At 34.2% G+C, this 19,169-nt stretch overlaps 1 pseudogene; it reads left to right on the top strand.

Moving 5' to 3' along the window:
- Positions 1-4,573: 4,573 nt before the first annotated feature.
- LOC131063404 (putative DEAD-box ATP-dependent RNA helicase 29) overlaps positions 4,574-19,169 on the top strand; it is a 72,273-nt pseudogene continuing 57,677 nt past the window's right edge.

The raw sequence follows: 19,169 nt of genomic DNA on the forward strand, positions 1-19,169 counted from the left end.
CTAGAGATGATGGATGTTTTTTATATAGAAATGATTGTTTAAATGAGAAGTGCTCACAATGTGTTGTTTTGTCAAAGTTTGTTTTGTGTTTTCATGAGGGCAGCGAACACGAGTTTGGAATTAATATTGTTGAAAAAATAAAAGATATGAGATGTAAAATATACTTTGAAGAGTGGATCTAAAGGTTCCAGATGCGAGTTGGTCTCTAGAGAAATCAGTGTTGCTGATTTTATTTTAGATTTTAAGGAAAAAAATTTCTACAAGTATGCAAGGCATACCCATAGGTTTCAATGGTTGGATCAATAGTTCAGGATGAGTAAGAAATCTTTCTCGATTGGCACTGTTATATCGGTCGATGACTTTGCATAAAACTATACATTGCAATCACAAAATGAGGTACAAGCTTAGTGTCGTATGTAAAATTCACCATTACTCAATTAGAAATAAAGGGAAATCACGAATCCCTATCTAATCAAATAATTCTAACAAAACCAATGAAATAATGCAAGCAAGTAATAGGAATATAAAATATTTAATTAAAGACTCCCTTTTCGATGACTGCATATGGCTTCCATTGTTCTTCTCTTCTTTGTGGTATGATGGCTCTCAAATATTGCGTTGGCAACTTGCAATTGACACAAAGATTCAAAGTTTGTGATTGTTGAAAATGGAGATTGAATGCTGAATTTATAGATTTTTGGGTGAAATTGATTGAGAGGTGGAACAAATTGATTAAGAGGTGGAACTTAGGTGAGCTCACATGTTGATTGATAGTTGAACTATTGATTTGGAGGTGGAACAAAATAGATCGAATAGATAAATGAGTTAACTGATTGAGAAAAAAGCTGATTGAAAGATGAAAAAGAATGATTGGAGAAGAATTGATTGATGACAAAGAAATCTTTATTTATAAAAAGCTAACTAGAATATAGAAAAAGATTGATTGAAGAGAATTAAAGAAATGATGCAATTAATCAATTAATTGAAATGATCAATTAAAATAGATTGAATAGTTAACTGATTGAAAGTTTTTGGAAAAAAACAAAGTGGAAGATAGAAATAGAGATTGAAAAGATAATTATTTAATCAATTAATTAATTGAATTAATTAATTTAGCATGTGCTTGAACTTTGAGTTTGATTTTTAATTTAATTTTTGCATGAGATTTAATTCAAATATTGAATTTATTTTAAATTCAATTTGTTATTTGAATGTATTTAGAACTAGAATTTGACTTTCAATTTGATTTTTGAAACATGCACATGTATTTGAAATTGGGAGAAATTAGAAGAATTAGCATTTGAATTTGAATTTGGAGAATTAATGAAATTAAATGAAATTCAAAGAATTAAATGAAATTAGAAGTTGGGGATTGGGAACTAGAATTAGAAGAATAAATTAGTTAATTAAATAATTTAAAGAAACTATCTAATTATTTAGAAATTTAATTTAATTAAATAATAAAAATTATTTAAATTAAAGGAATTAAAATCACAATTAATTAAATAATAAATATGTAATTAATATTAGAAAATGGTTTAAATGATTAAACGGTGATAGAATTAAAAATAGAATAATTATTAAGATTATAGAAGAAATATGAAATTAGAAGAATTAGATTAATTAGCTTAATTAAATAATTAAAAAAATATTTAACTAATTAGAGGAATAATTAGTACATGATGAATGAGACATTTTTTAGGTGTCTACACTTAGTATTACAATTCAATTCAGATTGCTATTTTTGTTCACATAACATATAGGCATTCCCCTGATAGTACAGAAGACGATAGGAAGATAATCAGGGAGTATCATTTTTATATGAGTGATAATAGATCTCACTCCTCTGACTATGTGCAACATTGTTTTGAGAATTTTTTTGAGTTCTTGCCAAAGAAAGGTATTGCAATAGATCGACATCTCATATGGTCAGATAACAGCACGAATCAATTCAGTAATGCTTGTATGTTTTATTGGTTGAGTAGAAGGCATGTACAAAGGTGTGTACCTCATATTTGGAGTTTTTTTGAAGCTGGGCATGGGAAGGGGGAGCATGATGGGGAAGGTGCATGTTTGAAGAGAGCTCTAGTTAAGGAGCAATTGAGGATTTCAGGTGTAAAATTCTCTGATGCACGTTCTATTATTGATTGGTGTATTTCAGCAATGTCATAGGGAGGGAGACTTGATTCAGCAGTGTGCATAATCTTTTGGTTGGTTAAGGAGGGCACAGTGGGAGACAGATTAGATTGTTAAACAATTAAAGATTCTTCAAAGATGTATTTATTTTGCAGCTCAGATGCAAGTACATGGACCATTTGGATACGAGAATTGGCTTGTTTTTGTCAAAGTTGTGTTCAGTGTGACTGAGATTAGTGTGAGTCCAATGAGTGGGTGGATACGTGGTTTCACAATATCTTACTCCTTTATCTCAAACAATATCTATACCAAATAATAACATGGAAATTTCAGTTGAGTATGACCGTCTTTTAAATCTTCTACAATCAGGAAATGTTTTTGCAGTGGTTGCACCGCAGGGGAATGAAGAGAGATCAAACTGTTGGCATATTGGCATAACTGTTGATGATATTGATGAACCGGTATAAGGACTGTTGGTGATGATATAGTTGAGATGTTGTTTGATGACTTGATGATCAGTTTGTGTTGTCATTGATGGCAACTATGGTTACATTGTTTTATCATGTTATCTAATTCATCTATGATTGACCAGAAAGATATGGAATGGATTTGATAGTTAATTGGCAAATAGGACTTTAATTGGTAAATGACAAACTGTGTTATGCTTAAGTAATTGGATCTAGAGATTGATGATGAATTTGATGTTATGGTTTGGAATATATGTTTGTAACATTGTAATGAGGTTATGACTAGGACCGCGTCATGTTTTGGTTACCGGAAGTCAAGTTTGTGATTGACTGATGTATTTTCTGTAGGGTTTAAGAACCGGTATTCAAATCTTATAACCGGTAATGATTTTGAGTTCGGCGGTGTATTGCATTATGTTTGTAAGATGGTGATGACGTGGTTGTATCCGCGTGAAGTGTTTAAATGTTGTTTTGGCACGATTGAAGATGGAATCTCTTGGGAAACTACAAAGAACATAGAATAATGTTTTAAGGGCTTGATTGCTTATCAGATCGAAAGTGTGGTGATGATTTATGATCATTCAACGGTTGTAATTGATTTTTAATTTGTTATAATGATCCATATGATGATCTATAGTGATTTGTAAAAAAATGTGATCCTCTATGACGTAAATCTTAGTATGAGGTTAGAGTTTTGTAACCAACTAAGTTTTAAAGTCTATTTAGGGTAAGTTTGTGCTGATTTATTGTGTCGGTGATCAGAAGAAGAGTGTGTGGCCGAACCAGTGTGGATGTTTGCATGAGAGAAGCAGATTGGAGTTGAAGTGGATCTGAACAAGAAAGCAGAGAGTGTTATTTCCAGATCATACATCTGTTGTTCCCTAACAGTTGCAAAAGACTCAAAATCCCCTAACCAGGTAGGTCCTAACAGGCCTGATTGTATAAATCCCTTCACCGGGTGACTCATTAGCTTGGGTTCTAAATACTTTCACAAGGTTACTCCTAATAGAGTAAAGCTCCTAACAGGTTTGAGGTAAATCCCTTAACTGGGGGACTCCTAAGAGGGTCTTCTCCTAATAGGGCATATTTGCAAGCTCCTAATTGGGCTAGGATCCTTACAAGGCACATTCCAAAAGAGTGCAAATTCTTGTGGGTACCAATTCCCATCGTGGTTTTTCCCATTTGGGTTTCCACATGAAAATCCTGGTTTTCATATGTTGACTGATTTCTTATATGTTGAGTTGATATATTTCTATTTCATGCATATTGATGAACACTTAGAAGAATAGTTTGATAAATCTGATTAGTAGTATGATTTTAGTGATTACTAAAATTGGTTATGAGTTATTGTGAAAGAAGTTTTTGCTGATTCTAAAAGTTTTAAATTTTATTGTAATTATTGATTCACTCCCCTCTCAGTAATTATCAGATCCTCACAAATAATAATTGGTATCAGAACCTTGGTCCTTTGTGTGCAAAAGCTTAACCGCTTGAGCAAAAGATCTGGAGAAAGATGATGAAGAAAAAGGGTCCTAAGTTCACTAAGGATAACTACCGGATATGGAGTTGATCAAATGAAGATATGTATTAAAAGAATGGGATCTCAGTATTCGCAACATGTGACTACCAAATATGTGGCTCCTACCGGTCTTTTGACTCTTGATCAACTCAAAGAACAACAAGAGAACATCCAAGCATTGGAGGCAATTGTAAGTACCTTATTTGATACTGAATACATTGGTATACATAGATTAAAGACTGCACAAGAAGTATGGGAGAAATTAGAACTAATTTATGGTGGAGACAAACATGTTTAGAAAGCCAAAGAAGAAAGTCTTAGAGGTAAATTTGATGAAATGAGAATGGTTGAAGGAGAGAATATAGCTTAGTGTGGACAAAGAATTAAGGAAGTTGTTGGTGGTATTAAGAGTGTTGGAGGAAAGATTGAAGATGATACTATTGTAAGTAAGATGCTAAGAACTCTTTTACCTACCTATGCTATAAGAGTTTCTACTATTCAAGAATTAAGGCCAGTAAGTAGTGATAAGGTCACTGTTGATTCTCTTGTTGGTAAACTCACTGCATTTGAATTAAATAGTTTTAATAATAGTGTTTCTAAGGCATCTAAATCGGCTTTTAAGGCAACTGTAACCAGTACACCTGTGAGAAAAGGGAAAGAAGTATATCATAGTAATGATTGTAGATCTCGTCATGGCAGTAGCATAGATGATAATGATGATGAAGACCATCTGATGAAATTTGAGGCATTGTTGGATAAAAGACTTCCTAGAGGCGCCAGTAAGTACAAAGGTAAACTTCCTCTGTAATGTTTTTCATGCAACAAGATTGGACATATAGTTACAAACTGCCCTAATAGTGATAAAAGGGAAAAGTTCAAGAAATTGAAAGGAAAAGGAAAGAAACAGTTTTATGTTGCAGTTGATGAAGGTGTGGCAGATGAGGAATCTGAAGATAATGACAATGAGGAGATTGTCTTTGTTGTTGTGAAGGAAGATCTGACTGATGAAAAGGCCTTGTTATCTCATATTGACTCTAGTGATGAGTGGATAATAGATCGTGGTTGTTCACATCACATGACCGGTGATAAGAACAAATTCATCTCTTAAAGAGTTTGATGACAGTGTGGTAAGATATGGTAATAACTCACCCTGCATGGTAAAAGGTAAAGGATCTATTTCACTGAATGGTAAGAGTAATGCAAATGATGTTTATTGGGTTGAAGGTTTAAAACATAACTTGTTGAGTGTTGGACAATTAAATGATAAAGGCTATCACCTTGAGTTTAAAAATGGAGTGTGCAAGATCATGGGATGCAATGGAGATTTGATAGCTACTGGTAAAATGACTAGAGGTAATCTTTTTCATCTGAATTTTAATGTGAATAGTTGTTTGGTGGATAAAAATGAAGACAACGTGGCACAAAAGGTTTTGTCATGTCAACTTTGACAATTTGATAAAGGTCAGCAAATCAAGTGTGATAAGAGGTATGCCCCAACTTGTTAAAATGGATAATGTGGTATGAAAGGACTTTCATATGGTTAAGATGACTTTGACATCTTTTAAGAGTAAATATTTTTCTTCAGAGCATATTCTTGATTTAGTGCATATCGATCTATGTGGTCCTGTGAGAACTAGAAGTTTCTTTGGTGATAGGTATTTTATGATTTTCACTGATGATTTTCCAAGGATGATGTGGGTAAATTTCTTGAAGGAGAAATCAGAGGCATTCAACAAATTCAAGATCTTTAAAGCTCTAGTTGAGAAGGAAATCGACAAGAATCTGAAGTGCTTAATATTTGACCGAGGTGGAGAATTTACTTCTGATGAGTTTACAAGATATTGTGAAGAACATGGAATAAAGAGACAAATGTCAACACCTAGAACTTCACAACATAATAGCATTACAAAGAGGAGAAAAAGAACTATAGTGGAAGCTGCTAGAACAATGTTGATACAAGGTGATGTTCCAAAAATGTTTTGGAGGGAGGCAGTTAGCACTATTGTTTATACTTTGAATGGGGTACTTGTAAAGAAAGGCAATGACAAAACACCTTATGAACTTTGACATGGAAAGACTCCTAATGTCAGCTACTATAAAGTTTTTGGTAGTAGATGTTTAATTAAGAGAGATGATTTTACTAGGAAGTTTGGTGCGAAGAGTGATGAAGGGATATTTCTTGGATATTCTACCAAGAGTAAAACATTCAAATGTTATAATAAAAGGACAAATAAAATGGTTGAGAGTGTGAATGTTAAAACTGATGAATTTTCTGACAAACCTGATGAGTCTAGTAGATCTGAGCCTGTTGATGATGAAGAAAAACTTGTGTATATTGAACCGGAAGTGCAGAAGGAATATGAGCAGAATATTGTAGAAATAGGAGCTCAACCAGTAAGTGATGAAGAAGATGATGTGCAGAAAGCATTGCACCAGAATAGGTAATTCCTAGATATGTAAGGCTAAATCATTCAGAAGATCAAATTATAGTGACAAGAATGCTAGTGTGCAGACAAGAAGAAAAAATAGAGATAATTCATGTCTGATTTCAACTATTGAGCTGAAGACTGCTAGAAAAGCTTTGAAAGATGAAGACTGGTTGAATGCAATGAATGAAGAACTTGACCAGATAGAGAAGAAAAATACATGGTCTGTTGTTCCTAGACCAAAAGACAAAAATGTTATTGGCACAAAATGGGTATTCAAGAACAAACTTAATGAGGATGGTGAAGTTGTTAGAAATAAGGCAAGGTTGGTTTGAAAAGGATATGCACAAGAAGAAGGTGAAGACTATGGTAAAACCTTTGCACCGATGGCAAGACTTGAAGGTGTTAGAATGTTTCTTGCCTTTGCTACTTTTAAGGGATTTAAGGTATATCAGATGGACGTTAAATCAACTTTTATGAATGGTATACTAGAAGAAGAAGTATATATAGAACAACCAGATGGTTTTGCATTGAGTGAAGATGAAAATATGGTTTGCAAATTGCACAAGGCACTATATGGATTGAAGCAAGCTCCCAGAGCATGTTTGAAAGATTGCATGCACATCTGATCAAGATAGGATTCTGGAGAACCAGTGAAGACAATAACATATATTTGAAGACTGATGGAGACAAAATATTAATTGTTGAAGTTTTTGTTGATGATATAATATTTAGTGGAGATGATGAAATGTGTATGTCTTTTGCAGATGAAATGAAGAAAGAATTTGAGATGTCTCTTATCGGTGAGATAAAATTCATTATTGGTTTATAGATTCAACAACTGGAAAATGGAATATTTATCTATCAGACTAATTATATAAAAGATATTTTGATGAGAAAGAATATAGGTCTATGATTGGAAAGTTGCATTATGTTGTTAACAATAGACCGCACGTTGCACATGTTGTTGGATTGGTTACAAGATTTCAGAAAGATTCTAAGGAGACACACATGATAGCAGTAAAAAGGATATTTAGGTATTTGAAAGGAACAATTGATTATGGTTTGTGGTATCCTTACAATGATTATTTTTCTTTAAAAATTTTCATAGATGCAGACTGGGCTGGAAATGTTGATGACTGAAAAAGCACATTCGATGGAGATTTATTTTTAGGAGAAAGATTGGTGTCCTGGATAAGTGAGAAGCAATATTGTATTTCACAATCTATAGCTGAAGCGGAATATGTGGCGACATCAATGAATTGTACTCAGGCTATATGGATGAGACATATTTTGGAAGGTTTTAAGGAAGACATGTCTGAACCGGTGACTATTCATTGTGATAACACAAGTGTGATTAATATTTCAAAAAATCATGTATTCCATGCAAGAACAAAGCACATTGAGTTAAAGTATCACTTTATGAGGGAAAGAGTACATGAGAAGAAAGTAAGAATGGAGTATGTGTTTAGAAAAGAGCAGTTAGCAGATATATTCACTAAACCTTTGCCTAAGACAACCTTTGAATATCTCAGAGGTAGATTAGGGGTTGTAACCATGCATAAAATCAACTAATATGTTGATGATTCATCAATCCGGCGAATTCATTAAATATCTTTCAGTTTTGGATTGATGTGAAGTGGGATACTCCTTAGCGGGGAGCAACTCTGATGAGATTAATAGAAGTGACAGTAGTAGAGATGAAGACAACAAAGATATTTTCACTTTTGGCATTGTTGTTAAAGGGGGAGAAGAACTAGTTGAGAATTAATTGAAGATCGGCTATGAGAAGAAGAACCTGATAACCAACAGAAGAAATACAAAGGAGGAGAAGAGAAGAAGAGCAAGTACAGAACATATCAATTCAATTTAGCATGATGAGAATTTTAGTGTTTTCATCAATGCCAAAGGGGGAGAATGTTGGCATATTGGCATAATTGTTGATGATATTGATGAACGGGTATAAGGATTGTTGGTGATGATATAGTTGAGATGTTGTTTGATGACTTGATAATCAGTTTGTATTGTCATTGATGACAACTATGGTTATATTGTTTTATCATGTTATATAAGTCATCTATGATTGACCGAAAAGCTATGGAATGGATTTGACAGTTAACTAGCAAATAGGACTTTAACCGGTAAATGAGAAACTCTGTTATGCTTAAGTAATTGGATCTAGAGATTGATGATGAATTTGATGTTGTTGTTTGGAATATGTATTTGTAACATTGTAATGAGGTTATGACTAGGACCGCATCATGTTTTGGTTACTGAAAGTCAAGTGTGTGATTGACTGATGTATTTTTTATAGGGTTTTAGTAGGGTTTAAGAACCGGTATTCAAATCTTATAGCCGGTAATGATTTTGAGTTCATCGGTGTATTACATTATGTTTGTAAGATGGTGATGAAGTGGTTGTATCCACGTGAAGTGTTTAAATGTTGTTTTGATGTGATTGAAGATGGAATCTCTTGGGAAACAATGAAGAGCATAGAAGAATGTTTTAAGGGCTTGATTCCTTATCAGATCAAAAGTGTGGTGATGATTTATGATCATTCAATGGCTATAATTGATTTGTAATTTGTTGTAATGATCCATATGATGATTTGTAATGACTTGTAAAGATCTATGATGATCTATGATGTAAATATTAGTATGAGGTTAGGGTTTTGTGATCTACTAAGTTGTAAAGTCTATTTAGGGTAAGTCTATGATGGTTTACTGTGTCGGTGATTAGAAGAAGAGTGTGTGGCCGAACCAGTGTGGATGTCTGCATGAGAGAAGCATATTGGAGTTGAAGTGAATCTAAACAAGTGAGCATAGAGTGCTATTTCTAGATCATACATCTATTGTTCCCTAACAGTTGCAGTAGACTCAAAATCCCTTAACCAGATAGGTCCTGACAGGCATGATTGTATAAATCCCTTCGCCGGGTGACTCATCAGCTTGGGTTCTAAATCCTTTCACAAGGTTACTCCTAACAAAGTAAATCTCCTAACAGGGTTGAGGTAAATCCCTTAACCAGGAGACTCTTAATAGGGTCTGCTCCTAACCGGGCATATTTGTAAGCTCCTAACCGGGCTAGGCTCCTTGCAGGGCGCATTCCGAAAGAGTGCAAATTCTTGTGGGTACCAATTCCCACCGTGGTTTTTCCCATTTGGGTTTCCATGTGAAAATCCTGGTGTTCATATGTTGACTGATTTCTTATGTGTTGAATTGATAGCTTTCTATTTCATGCATATTGATGAACACTTAGAAGAACAGTTCCATAAATCTGATTAGCAGTATGATTTCAATGATTACTAAAACTGGTTATGAGTTGTTGTGAAAGAAGTTTTTGTTGATTGTAAAAGTTTTAAATTTTATTATAATTACTGATTCACCCCCCGTCTTAGTAATTACCGGATCCTCACAAATAACATAGACTATTGGTTGACATGGTGTGTATAGGGAAAGTGAAAGCTAACACAACTAGTGATAGATGATGATGGGTTCATGCATCCTACAAGTTCAGTTGTTGTTGCATGAACTTGGTTGTGAACATACAAGATTAGAAAGAATGGCATACCTACATTTAAAGACTATGAGAGACACAAAACCATTCTCATGTATTCACACCTCATTATATCTACAAATGTCAAGTTGTTGAAGCATCAAGGAAGACCAAAGACAAAAGAACTATGGACACTGAGTAGTGTAGATTATGAAGCAATACTGGATACTCTTAAGCAAAGAGATGACCCTTTAGGCACACTTGAGTAGAAGGTCTTTATTATCTCTTAAATTTTTATCATGCATTTCATTTTAAATAATGATCATAAAACCTTAGTGTTCATGTTTTTTATGTGTGGATTAACAATTCTTAAAAATGTAGGTCTTTTTAATGATATACAATACTATTGCATCAATGTTGTGGGTACAATATAATTTGAAAGGACGTATCTTCACAATACTATTGTATCAATGTTGTTTTTTTAATGTGTAGATCATTAATAATTCTTAAAAATGTAGGACTATTTTATGTTGTTCACGTTGCTTATGTTGGTCTTCATTTATATGTAGACATTGCTCTACGTAACCTTGGCTCTTAGGACGTGAGGATATCAGATGCACATTAAGTGAGATGTTGTATCTGTATATGAGTACATTGATGTAACTTTGTTATGATGACAAACAATGTATTTGTACATGAGTACACTGGTGTAGTTGTATTGATGATATACAATGTATTTGTACATGAGTACACTAGTGTAGTCGTATTGATGATAGACAATGTATTTGTAAATGAGTACATTGGTGTACTTATATTGATTATGATGAAAAAAGATGCATAGACTAACAAATCGTATGTGTATGACCCACTTATGTATGTTCATGGATGTCACATGTAAGTGTAATGGTTTTTATGTGTCTGTAATATATGCAGATATTAATGATCATGATTATTAATGCTTCCCTAAATTCATTACAGCTTAATATAGGCTCGTTAGTCTATATTTATCCTCTTCATCCTCATTATCATTTAATATAGGCTTGTTTGACAATTTTTCGCACTTGAGATACTCAACGAACAACATCGATAGGGTATGGTTGTGAGCCTTCGACCGAGTAGGGAGTCAAAATAGGACAATGCATAGTGTGAGAATGCATAATTGTACGTGTTGGAACTAACGGTTTTCACCCACAACGAGTAGAACAAGAATTTGGCTCTATGACAACTTTTCATTAAATGCATTAGACGATTTTTTGTCAACTGAAAAATCGCTGCCCTATGAAAATCGCTCTGAATCTTGAATATCTGTGATAGGCTATGGTAGGTAGCCCTCAAGCAACCCTTCAAGTTCACATGAATCATTTGCAAGTGCCACAGATTCCGAGATACAACCTTTCAAAGTTTGACAATTTTTCGCACTTAGGGCGCTCAAGGGATGAGGTTGGTAGGGTATGGCCGCGAGCGTTCGACTAAGTGGGGGGGTGAAACTAGAGCATGGATGGCATAAGAATACCTGATCGGATATGTTGGAACCAACGGTTCACACCCATGACGAGCAGAATGAGAATTTGGCTCCATGGCAACTTTCCATTGAATGCATCTGATGATTTTTTGGTCAACTAAAAAATCTCTACCTTATGAAAACCGCTCTGAATCTTAAAAATACAAGACATGCTATTGTGGGTGGCCCTCACATGACCCTATAGGTTCAAACAGATCATTCGCAAGTACCACAGATTTTGCAATATGACCTTTCAAAGTTTGACTATTTTTCGCACTTAGGGTGCTCAAGGGACGAGGCCTATAGGGTATGGTCGTGAGCATTCGATCGAGTGGGGGGAAAAACTAGAGCATGGTTGGCATAAGAATGCCTATTCGGACATGTTAGAAGCGATGGTTCACACCCGCGACAAGGAGAATGAGAATTTGGCTCCATGTCAACTTTCCATTGAATGCATCTGACGATGTTTTTGTCAACTAAAAAATCGCTGCCCTACGAAAACCGATCTGAATCTTGAAAATATGAGATAGGTTTTTGTAGGCAGCCCTCACATGACCCTGTAGGTTCAGATGGATCATTCAAAAGTGCCACAGATTCTGAGGTACAAATTATCAAATTTTGACAATTTTTCACACTTAGGACGCTCAAGGGACAATGTTGGCAGCATATGGCCACGAGTGTTCGACCAAGCAGCGGGGGGGGCGCAGGGAATTGGAGAATGATTGGGACAAGAATACCTAACTGGACATGTTGGAACTGATGGTTCGCACCCACGACAAGCAGAATGAGAATTTAGTTTCATGGCAACTTCCATTGAATGCATCTAATAATTTTTTTGTCAACTGAAAAATTGTTGCCCTATGAAAACCGCTCGAAATATTAAAAATATGAGATAGGCTATTGTAGGCGGCCCTCATGTGACCCTATAGGTTTATATAGATCATTTGCAAGTGCCATGGATTTCAAGACACAAACTGCCAAATTTTGACAATTTTTTGCACTTAGGGCGCTCAAGGGACGATGTCGATAGTGTAAGGCCATGAACGTTCAACCAAGTGGGGGAGAAAAAATGGAGCATGGCTGGCATAAGAATGCCTAATTGGACATGTTGGAACTAACTATTTTCACCCACAATGAGTAGAATGAGAATTTGGCTCCGTGACAACTTTCCATTGAATGCACTGATGATTTTTTTGTCAACTGAAAAATCGTTGCCCTACAAAAAATTCTCTGAATCTTGAAAGTTCAAGACAGGCTATTGCAAGTAGCCCTTATGTGACCCTTTAGGTTCAAATAGATCATTCACAAATGCCATGTATTCTAAGATACAACCTGTCAAATTTTATTAATTTTTTGCACTTAGGACGCTCAAGGGACGAGGCTAGTAGGGTATGGCCCTGAGCATTTGGCCGAGTGGGGGGGGGGGCAAAACAAGAGCATGCCTGGAGTAAGAATGCCTAACTAGACGTGTTGGAATTGAGAGTAAAATGTGTACTTATGGGTAAATTAAGTGTAAATTGCATAATCAAATATCAAAGAGTGAATCACAACTCTGATCTAATCAATATTACTCTTAAATGACAATAGAATAATGCAACATCAATTGAAAGAATGATCTATTTAAAAATCCCTCAATTGAAATAGAAAGGCTTCCATTGCTCTTCTCTATTGTTGTTGGTGTATGTGGCTCTTAGGTATTGCACTTGATTTCCTGCATAAGATGGACAACAATTTTGAAGACTATGATTATGTGATTCTATGATTCTGAATGCTAGATGCTAGATTGAAAATGAGAAAAGAGGTTGAATTTATAGATTTTCAAGAGAGATGGGGAGGGATTTTGAACTCAAGTCCTGATTGGGAGACAACTGATTTAGATTTATCAGTTAACAGAGTTGATTGATTTGTTAACTAAGATTGATTGAGTAGTTGACTCATTTGATTGAGTATTCAACTAGATTGATTGGAGAGTGAACTAATTTTATTGATCAGTAAACTGTATAGACTTAGGGAGTTGACTGAATTGATGGATTAGTCTTAAAAAGTTGATTTTGAGTTAAAAAGGATGATTGATGAGTTAACTGATTAGACAACTAATTTGATCAATCGGTTCTAATTTAGCATGTGTTGTAGGATTTTGAAATTGAATTTGATTTTCATTTTCAATTTGGATTTAAATTTGGTCATTTGAATGCTGAAATGCACATCAAATTAACTGAAATTTAGATTTGGTGAAATGTGAAATTAGATGAAATGAACCAAAATTCGAATTTGGGGAAAAAATGAAATGAAATTAGATGAAATTAATTGGAATTAGAATTCGGGGAATTGGAAGAATTAATTAATTAATTTAAATAATTTAAATGAAATTATTTAAAGATTAGAAATGGAATTAATTAAATAATAAAGATTATTTAACTAAGGAAAAAGTCGCAATTAATTAAATAATTGATATTTAATTAATAATTAGAAAAGCGTTAACTGATTAAATGATGAAATGATAGAAATTTGATAATTAGAAATATTAAATGTTTTGATCAGAAGAAATATATAATTTAATCAAATAATTAAAGAATTACTTAATTAAATAGACAAATAATTAGTGTAGAATTAATGAGACATTTTTAGGTGTCTACATTTGCCCCTCTTTGACACAATGTCAAAACGATATTGTTTCAAAGAAAACGAAAAAAAATTTGCCCCAGTATGTCCCGGTGACACTAGGGTATAATGCCCCCTCGAGATTGTTTGTTCATTGAAGACATGAATGATCTCTCGAAAGAAGAAGAATGTTAGATGAGAGATGGAAGAATGGTTAGCTTGTTGACATGAATGGGTTTGATTAGAGGAAAGAAGTGGTTGAAGTGATTTGTAGATTGGTTGAATGATAATATTGATGGGATTGATTAAGATAAAGATAAAATCTAGTTTTAGGAAGGACACATCCTGTATAAGACAAAAATGATCAAAACGTCTGGTTTTAGGAAGGATACATCCTTTATAAGACAAATGATAGATCAAAATATGATGAATAATGCAAAATAATTGATTGATAGATAAAATAGTTGATATGAGAAAATGATAGAATTATAGATGAAAAGATTGAAATTAAGTGATGAGGGAGATGTTATTAAATAAAATGAATGATTGGAAAGAATTGAAAAGGTTGATTCAAGAAAATATTCTTGATGAGAGAATGATTTTAAGAGACAATCAACATGATGAGATCAGAAAAAGAATGAAATGATATGATTGATGATGGATTGTCTTCTTGTCTTTATTCATAGTGCAACACTTTTTCATCATTGAGCCTTATTTTGTAACAATGAAACTTTGTACATCGAGGTATGAGGAACCAAGATGTAAATATATCTCATTGGAAAGAAACAAACACGTAGCAAACAAGGAATGAACCCTCCATTTTGGGAATAACAACAGGGGTCGAGGTATGTGCGGTAGTCACAAGAAAAATTATCCTTCATGGGACACTTGCCAAATGAACGTACCAAAAATAGATACCCACTGGAACTATTGCCCCAAAACTTCATTGGTTCAAACCACAAACAACAAACAAAGAAAAAGGATCATGCCCATCACGACTCCTCTAGTCACTTTTTGAACATCCTTGAGTAGCTAGAAACATGATCTTCACCAGTTTGATAAAAGATAAAACCAACTAGAATAAAATGCAGTAGCCATACTGATTTGTGTCTTCATGTGATGGCTTGATGTGATTTTGATAATGTCTAGTTTCAGAAGTAGTGGACCCCGTTTAAGACTGACCTATCTGGTTTTGAGTGTACCGATTCATTTTAGGACAAGGTGTTGATCACGTTGATAGTTTGATAGTGATTCGATAGATTAGACAATTGATTAGCTTGATTACAATTGTTTTGACAAGATAGTTGTATCCTTTGTTTAACTTTGTGCGAAGTGTTTGTTGGATATCTGCTAGGGTGTTGGATTCTTGTGAGACAATTTATTCCAGGTTTTTAATTGATATTTGAATGTTTTTGGATTTTGTGGATTGATATTTGAATGTTTTTGGATTGATTTTTCATTTTGAATTTTTAGGATTTTTTTGTATTTGATTTTGAGTTTTTCAATCTTTTTGGTTGATTTTGAATTTCTCGATGTTTTTTGGCATTGATGAAGCATGACCTACCATTAATTGATAAAGATAAGACTAACTTGGACAAAATCCAGTAGTCATACTGATCTTTGTCATTGTTTTGATTTGTGTGATCATTGATAAGAATGTCTGGCTTCAAAGAGTGAGTACCCCGTATAAGACCGATTTGTCTGACTTCGAGTGTACCCTTCCTTGTATAAGACATGTTGATGTTATATAGAGTTTGATTGTTTAACAAGACATGTGATCAGTTTGATTGTAGACTTCGAGAGTTTGCTTGTTGTTGATTTGATTTGATGGATGGCCCATGCTTTCTTGCTTTGATTTTTTTATTTATTTTATTTTTTCATGACATTTTGTGAATGTTTTTGATTGATTTTTCCATTACTTTATCTAATTTTTTTTTTGATTGATTTTCTCAGGACTTTATCTGAATGTTTTTGATTGATTTTTTTAGAACTTTTTATGATTTTTAGAATTTTTTCAGTTATGCCCCCAAGCATGCAGACCTATGATGATACATAATGCGGTGGAGACAATGAATTTTTTATATGAGTTATGCTAATGCAAGATGCATGACAAAAATGCAGTTCCTATTCGAACAAGGATGGGTGTGTGTGTCTTTCATTCTAAAATGCACTAATTGGATTAAAGGTGCGAACATTTTAGAGATAGGAGTTCGATCCATTCTCAAAAGACTTAAACCATCCAACCTAACGCACTATGTAACCAAGATTTATGAATGGAGCTGCATAAAACTTCTCCATCAATTCTTGAAACGTTGATCTTCTTTTTCCCATGTGTGTGCAATTGAGTTTATTCAAACTCTTATAACCATCAAAGACCCTTGGAATCCTATGTGGCTAGCTACGTGAATTATTCTGACTTCAAAAGCAACCTGGATAGAGCCTCGCTGCCAGCAAGCTTTTAGGGCTCCAGTGAGGTTATGCACTATAATCTCTTAAACATTGCTCCATTGCCAGTAGGTGTCCATAGCCCTGATGGAGTTACTTGCATGTTCCCGTAGTCAAGCTTTTTTTGTCGCACTTGTATGCATGATATTTCAATAATATATCAATTTTTTTTTGTCTTGAGATTGACATAACACTTTTTTTCTTTTATTTTCTTGCCTTGACTTGTAAGTAATGAAACCTACTTGGTTATGACAATTACAACAATGTTGAAGCAGAATATTGGATTTTTCACTAGCCACATGACCAACTAGGTATCTGTAATGACTTAGAGCTTTTGATTAATATATGAGATATAGAAATTGATAGATTTTGGGTAACAAGACTTGATAGTGAAACTTCTACCCAAACAAGGATAAAGCTTAATCACAAGGTGACATTGAAGATGAATGACTAAAGGCCTCCTAAAGACTTCATGAACAAGTATCTAGGAAATGAGACAACCTTCGTTCTTTTCAATGCAAATAGGTGAATGACTCAGACAATCATGTTTTTATTGATGCAACTATATGAGAAAGCAATAATGAAATGCAAGCAACTATGGTGCATTTTGAAATGGAGATATGCAATGTAGTAAATGCAGTACTGAAAATTGAAATGAACCCACCCTTAGATGTAATATCTTATTAGGTTCATGTTATTATTGAGTTGGTATGAACGTTGTGTAGATAATTCATTGGTCTTTGTTCGAAGAGTTGGACGAACCTGTCTTTTTCAATAGGATATTCAGCTAGGAGTCTTTCATGTACAATTGATGCTATAGCCTCCTTATTTTCAAACCAATCCAACTGTGCTATAACTTCTTGCTCCTAGTCTTTCAAGTGCAGGTGTATGAGGCATATATATTTTGGTTTCAAAGTTGTGACATGAGCAGGTGCTATGCCTTTTTTTAATGTTGCACTTGAAGAGGATGATGAAGCCAACCAGGTGTTGGTCTCATTTGTTGGTGTTATGCTTGTTTCTGTCATGACATTGGCATTTGATGATGGTGCACATACCATTGTTGACAAGTTGTCCTATGTAGTATGATATGGATTCTTGATTTTATTGATAAGGGGTTCATGAACAACTTGTTTATTGGAATCATGAGAGAGACTAGGAGAAATGATAATGGAATCTTGTTTAGGAGGTGGATGTTGGATGGTACTTGAAAGAACATCTTGCTCTTGAAAAAAAAGGGTGTTATTATGAGTGGAATAGAAAAGAATGATGGGATCATCTAAAGATTCTTGATAGCTGGAGTCTTCATCAAAAACTGGGTAGGATGAAAAGGTTTGTTCTTGATCTTGATTTATTTCATGACTGATTTCTTCTGATTTTGGATTGTCCTCCTGACATAGGGAAGGAGTTTGGATATTCGTGGGAGATTCTTGGAAGGTTTCAACCTTTTTACTTGATGAGAAAGGATCTTGAACAAGACTCTTTGAATCATGACTTGGATTAGATTAGATTTGTGCTATGGATAGCCCTTGGGAGATTGTGCTATTGGATGAAGATAGTGTGGATTGGTCTTGTGTAACCTTAGGGGATGATGAAATGGTGGATAGATGTGGTTGATTTGGACTTTGGTTGAAAGGGGTTTTTTTTTGGTTGAAAGCAGTATGATTTTGGTTGAAAGAGGTTTGATTTTGGTTGAAAAAGGTTTGGTCTGGGTTGAAAGAGTTTTGGTTTTGGTTGAAAGGAGTTTGAATGTTGGGTTGATGTGATTGGTATGTTTGATATGTTGGGTTGAAAGAAGGTTGACGTGAGTCTAATGTTGGTTGAACTGAGGTAGGAATGATTTTGTTGAAGAATGAAGGTTGGCATGTTTGAATGGTCTCACAACAAGAAGAAGGTTGGCCTGATAATGATTCCCTTGTGGTTATCACCTCCCTCATCATATTTTATAACCAGACCCTATGGTTGCTAGGACTATTCATGTCTCTGATTTGTTGTTACAAAGTATTGATTTGTTGAGCAAATATTTCTATGGATGGCGATGAAATAGCAATGGAAGAGATGAATTCTTCACCTTCCCTATGAAATGCATAACGCCAATCCATGATGTTTGCTTGATTGGTTTGAACCTAAGATCAGAACCTGTAAGTTGTTTTCTTCATTTCTAAAATGTTGCAAAAGTTTGATTTGATGTTGATGTTGACAAGCTTGTTTGCTACAAGGTTTTGATCTTGTTGATATTGAAACTTGACTTTGTTGAGGGATTTGATCTTGTTGATATTTTTGACAAAACTTTGGTTGAGATTCCACTTTATTTTTGGTATTTTCTAAAATCGTTGAACTTGGTGAAATATAGCAAAGGACACAACAGACATATCAAAAAGAATAAAACCATGAAAAGAATACTTGTTTAAAGAACTTTTTTCAAATTCCCATGAATGTTGGAGTCTTTTTCAAGATCCCATTTTGTTTTCGTTGTATTTGGGCAATTCGATATCACATCAAGTAGACTCTCCTAAGGTCAAAAGGTCACAAGTATTATCACAACCCACATCTTGATACTTTGTAAGCTCAAACAACCCTGT

The sequence above is a fragment of the Cryptomeria japonica genome, chromosome 10 (assembly GCF_030272615.1).
Source record: "Cryptomeria japonica chromosome 10, Sugi_1.0, whole genome shotgun sequence".
NCBI lineage: Eukaryota > Viridiplantae > Streptophyta > Pinopsida > Cupressales > Cupressaceae > Cryptomeria > Cryptomeria japonica.